We start from the raw sequence: 6,000 nt of genomic DNA, 5'->3' as shown, positions 1-6,000 counted from the left end.
TTAATATTTGTCAGGTTATGTGTGCTTTCCAATATATGTTATGGGGTGAACAATTTATTTTATTTTATTTTTCAATTTACATTCAATACTATTTTGTATTAGTTTCAGGTATACAACACAGTAGTTAGATAAACTAATCATGTACTTTACAAAGTGTTCCCCCTGATATTTCCAGTTCCCATCTGGCACTAGACATAGTTGTTAGAATATTATTGACTATACTAGAGGCCCGATGCACAAAATTCGTGCAAGAGTAGGCCTTCCTTCCCCCAGCTGCCAGCACCGGCTTCCCACTGGCACCTGGGACTCGGGCTTCCCTCACAGCCCTAGCTTCAACCAGAAGGTCGTCTGGAAGGACCTCTGGTCTAATTAGCATATTATGCTTTTATTATAATAGACTAGTAGCCCGTTTGCACGAAGATTCGTGCAATAGACCTTCATTCACCTGGCTGCCTGCACCAGTTTTCTGCCGGCACCGGGGACCCAGGCCTTGGCTGTGGCCACCGCCTTCTGCCTTCTTTCAGGGTCCGGGCTTGGCCCTGGGCGGTGGCCTTGGGCACGGCTGCACCCAGCGTCCCTGCTACCCGATCACAGGAGCCGACCCCCAGTGGTCTCCTGTGATCGGCACAGGCACCCCGCTGGCGCCCAAGGCCGGGAAAGCCTCGGGCGGCTTTCCCGGCCTTGGGCTCCGCCACACCCCAACATCCCTGCAACGGTTTCCTGGTGGGCGTGGTTGATGGGCATGGCTTGGTTGGTGGGTGTGGCTTGGGCGTAGCGAAGGTGCGGTCAATTTGCATATTTGTCTATTATAAGGTAAGATTCCCTATGTCGTACTTTATATCCCTGTGACTATTTTTTATATGTCAAATTTTACTTCTTAATCTCTTCACCTTTTTAACCCAGTCTCCCAACTCCCCACCCTTCTAGCAACCATCAATCTGTACTCTATATCTATGAGTCTACTTCAATTTTGTTTTTTTCTTTAGATTCTGCATATAAGTACATATTCTGCATATGATTTGGTATTTATCTTTCTCTGACTGACTTATTTCACTTAGCACAATACCCTCTAGGTCTATCCATGCTATCACAAATGGTAAGATCTTATCCTTTTAATGGCCAAGTAATATACCATTGTATATATGCATCAGGACTTTTTTATCCACTCATCTATTGATGGGCACTTGGATTGCTTCCATATCTTGGTTACTGTAAATAATGCTGCAAGGTCAGGTGGACATTCTTATTATTCCACTTTGCAGAAAGAACACTGGCTGGCTGAGGTGTAGTGGCTTGGCATAGTTACAGAACAGATTCCCATTCAGGCAGTCTAACCCTCTTAACCACTATACCAGGAGCAAAGCCTGGCACATGGCAAGCCCTTCGTAAATGGCAGCTACTAAAAAGAAATGAGATAAGAATATGGCTTTTCTCTCCACCCAGCAATAAACAAAATCAATACCCATTCTTTGTTTGCCCCCAAAATATGTTTTGTTTGTTTTAAGTAATAACAGCTAATAATAAAAACTACCTTTGCTGAGTATTTACTGTGTTAGTCACTGTTCTAAGCACTTTTCAGATACTAATTCATTTTATCTCTAAAACAACCCAATGAAATTGCACTATTATTATGCCAATTGTGCAGATGAGGCAATGAAGGTATATGGAAGTCATGCAACTCACTGAAGTCACACACTAGTGAGTGACAAGCCAGGATCTGAAACTGACAGTCTGGCCCCAGATTTCTCTCTACAAACCCCCACTCATCCATCAGATTCTTTTCAGACCTTCTCCCTTCTCTCTCAACTACAACAATAGCATCTATTCCCATGGCTTTAATTATCAACCACATACTAGTATATGCTCCAAATCTCTACTCCCATCCTGTTTCTGCTATTGATACCCATATATACAACAGCCCCCTGACACTTCGACCTGGATGTCCCATAAGCCTCTACACATATCAAAAACTAAAATCCTACTCCTCCCCCAAACTTTTTCTCATTGGGTGGATCCCAATGAGACATCATTCTTTCTCCCCAACATACTTGGTCAAGCACTGAGTCTTGATGATCCTTCCTCTTAAACATTTCACACTGTGTACTCACTTCTCCCAGCCTTCCACTGTCTCCTGTGTATTCCACATAAGGTTCATTTCTTTATCTGGACTCCTGTAGCTGCCTCTTAATTCTTATGAATTGTTCCCCTGCAATCCATTCTCCATACTACAGCAGGAACATTCTCTTTAAAATGTAACATATAAATCTGGTCATAATGACATCCCTTAATGGCTTTCTGTTGGCTTTAGCATAAAGATTTTAAACATGATTTTGGACCTACCCCAGGTTTTCATTTAATTTCAATGTTCCCAGAATTTCTTATCTCAATACCTAATATCTTTGCTACAAGAGTTTCTCAAGTACCTTTCCTCCCACTACCCCACATTCCCATCCCCTTTTAGGCAACCACTAATCTACATTTTGTCACCATAGATTAGTTTTATATTTCCAGAATTTTATACAAAAGAATCATAAAATATACACTTTTTTTTGTTTTGTTTTGGTCTAGCTTCCTTCACTCAGCATTATTTCAAGATGCAGCTGTGTTGTTGCATGCATTCATAGTGCACTGCTTTTTATTACTGAACTAGAGGCCTGATGCACGAAGATTTGTGCAAGAATGGGCCTTCCTTCCCCTGGCTGCCAGCAGTGCCTTCGCTCTGGCCGGAGCCGCCTTTCCGCTTTCCCACACTGCCCAGAGGCCCCGAGCGGCTGGGGTGGTGCAGAACCCCTGCGTTGTTGCCATGGCGATGATGCAAGCGTCCCACCCTGCCCCTGGCTGCTTGGCGCCTGTGTATTCAAATTAACCCGCCATCTTTGTTGGTTAATTTGCATACTCACTCCTGATTGGCTAGTGGGTGTCATTAAGGTATGGTCAATTAGCATGTTACTCTTTTATTAGGTAGATAGTATTGCATTGTATGGATACCCCTAAATTTATCCATTCATCCCTTGACAGGCATCTGAGTTGTTTTCAGTTTTGGCTATTACAAATAAAGCTGTTATAAACGTTCGTGTACAAATCTTGTATGGACTATACTTGCATTTTTCTTCAATAAATACGTAAAAGTGGAATGGCTGGATCAGATGGTCATTGTACTGGATTGAATAGTGTCCTTCAATATCCATGTCCACCTGGAATGGACCTCAGAATGTGATTTATTTGGAAATAGGGTCTTTTGGGGTACAATTAGTTATAATGAAGTCATACTGGGTTAGGGTGGGCCCTAAATCCAATGACTAATGTCCTTTATAAGAAGCCATGTGAAAACACAGAGAGATATACAGGGAAGAAGACCAGGTGACAATAGAGACAGAGATTGTAGTGATGTAGCTATGAGCCAAGTAGTGCCAAAGATTGCCAGCAACCATCAGAAATTAGGAGAGAGGCATAGAACATGTTCTCCCTCAGAGTCTCAAGAAGGAATCAATCCTGCTGACACCTTGAATTTGAATTTATGGCCTAAACAACTGTGAGAGAATAAATTTCTGTTGTGTTAAGCCACCTAGTTGTGGTACTTTATTATGGCAGCTATAGGAAACAAAGTAGTTATATGTGGTTTTTTTTAACTTTCTTAAAGACTGCCAAACTGTTTTTCCAAAGTGGTTGCACCATTTTATATTCCTGTCAACAGTGTTTTAGTTTCTCCTCATCCTTCATCCTTGCTGACACTTAGTGTGGTCAGACTTTTTCATTTTAACCATTATAATAGGTGGATAGTAGTATATCATTGTGGTTTAAACCTCCATTTTCCTAATGCCTAATGGTCTTGAAAATCATTTCATGTGTTTATTTGCCATCTGTATAGCTTTTCTGGTAAAGTGCCTGTTCAAATCTCCTATTTGTTATTTGGATTGTTTGTTTTCTTTCTATTGGATCTGAGAGTTCTTTATATATTCTAGATATAAGTTCTTTATCCGATATATGATTTGCAGATGTTTTGTCCCCGCTGGTGGATTTTCTTCCCATTCTCTTAACTGTATCTTTTTTTTTTTTTAATTGATTTTTTACAGAGAGGAAGAGAGAGGGATAGAGAGTTAGAAACATCGATGAGAGAGAAACATCGATCAGCTGCCTCTTGCACACCCCCTACTGGGGATGTGCCCGCAACCAAAGTACATGCCCTTGACCGGAATCGAACCTGGGACCTTTCAGTCCGCAGGCCGACGCTCTATCCACTGAGCCAAACCGGTTTCGGCTTAACTGTATCTTTTGAAGTCAGCTACATATTCAAGATATTAGTTTGGATGCCTCTTTTTCTTGGTAGCCTTCTCTGAGCCCCAAGCCTTGATACATGCCCCCCTAAGTGCTTATCATGTTTCAGATACATCCTCATATCATGACATGCATTGTACTCTACTATAATTGTTTGACTTGTTTGTTTCTCCCACTAGACTCTAAACTCTGTGACTTAGGCAGAGAATCATTATGTCCTGTTCTTCGTTGGATCCTCTGCACAAGTACCAAGATTGATAGAAGGCTGAATATTCTCTGCTTGTCTCTCCAGACTGATTGTCCATAGCTCTCCACCCTGTTCTGTGCTCTGCGAGCTGACTTCTGGGGACTCCTTGCCCACTGACTTCTGGCTGGGTTCAGCTACTGGGAAGAGGTCAGAGGGCAGGAGAAAACAGGACAGGCTAATTATTCGCTCAGGCTTCCGTTTGGTAGTAGTTACTGTTCTCCTGTCCTGTCAGATGTTCCTTGTCCCATAGGTACAACTGTCATGAGGTTCCTTGAACTGTTCCCTGACCTTGATCGGTCAGACCCAGAGTAGTAATGGCAGGTTCCTGCACTTGGTTAGAAACTAGGTCTTCACCGTCCTGCTTGGTTCCTTTCACTCTGCTCATACCTTTGAAAACAGTTTTTTCATTAAACCTTCACAATAAATCGGGTCTCACCCTTTCTTGCTGAGACCCTGATTCCTGCAATGCACGCACAAAAAATTATAAATTTTGACCCTCACTATAACCCATACATTGAGTTTTAAATCTCTAAAATGTCTTCAATGATTTCATTCAACATAATTCGGGTTTCTAATATCTTTCTTGAGTTTCAAATGATTAGAGATACTATATTCCTTTCAAGCCTATTCTTTCTTTTCTTCATTTATTTATTCACTCAGCAGAGACTTTTTGAGAACTTACTAAGTGCCGGGAACTTTGCTGCCCTGGGGATTCAAAGAGAAGGAAAATATATTTGGTTTCTCAAGAGACTCACATTCAAGTGAGAGGTATAATTAAATAACAAATTCCAATTCAAAATGACAAATTGAGTCATGGAAAGGCGTACAAAGGCCCGCAGGTGCAGAGCGGTGGTGGCCTGCTCAAAGCTGGGTCAGGGGACACTCCTACAGACAGTGCTCTGTAGCATGTAATTCTGAGCTCTCTGTCGCTCTTCTCTTTGCTGCTCCGCTCCCTTCCCACACACTCACAGCTCCCAGGAATGAGTGCTGACAATACACCAGACTCCATGCCAAGCACTGCACAAACCTATCTCATTTAATACAGTGACTCTATGAAACAAATGCCGCCTTTTACACAGAAGGAAGCTGAGGCTAAGCCACCTGCTGGTGGGTGGCAGAGAGCCTCCTTTAACCATTACCTTCCCCTGCTTCATAAATCTGAAACATACACAGGACTGGGTTATGGGGGAGGATCATTCTCCTGAAGGCTGAAAGGCTCTCTGCCACAGATTTTCACCTCAGAGCTGCAATACTTCCGGAAGACATGGAGATTAGCGCTTTTTCTGAGTCTTCCCATCGTTGAATGGGAAATGTGATGTGAGTAGGCCAGGAAGCTGTCATCACCTTTGTTCATTACACTAATTGCTCTGGAGATAAAATATGGCTTGTTTCCCCTTTTTATCCTGCTCATATTCACAGCACTGCTACTTTGGAATATTATCTGCTGTGGATCAGGGAAGGCTTTTTCTTTTTTTCAT

The sequence above is a fragment of the Eptesicus fuscus genome, chromosome 11 (genome assembly GCF_027574615.1).
Source record: "Eptesicus fuscus isolate TK198812 chromosome 11, DD_ASM_mEF_20220401, whole genome shotgun sequence".
Classification (NCBI taxonomy): Eukaryota; Metazoa; Chordata; class Mammalia; order Chiroptera; family Vespertilionidae; genus Eptesicus; species Eptesicus fuscus.
The sequence above is the reverse complement of the archived record's forward strand: the minus strand, read 5'-3'. Positions refer to the sequence as shown.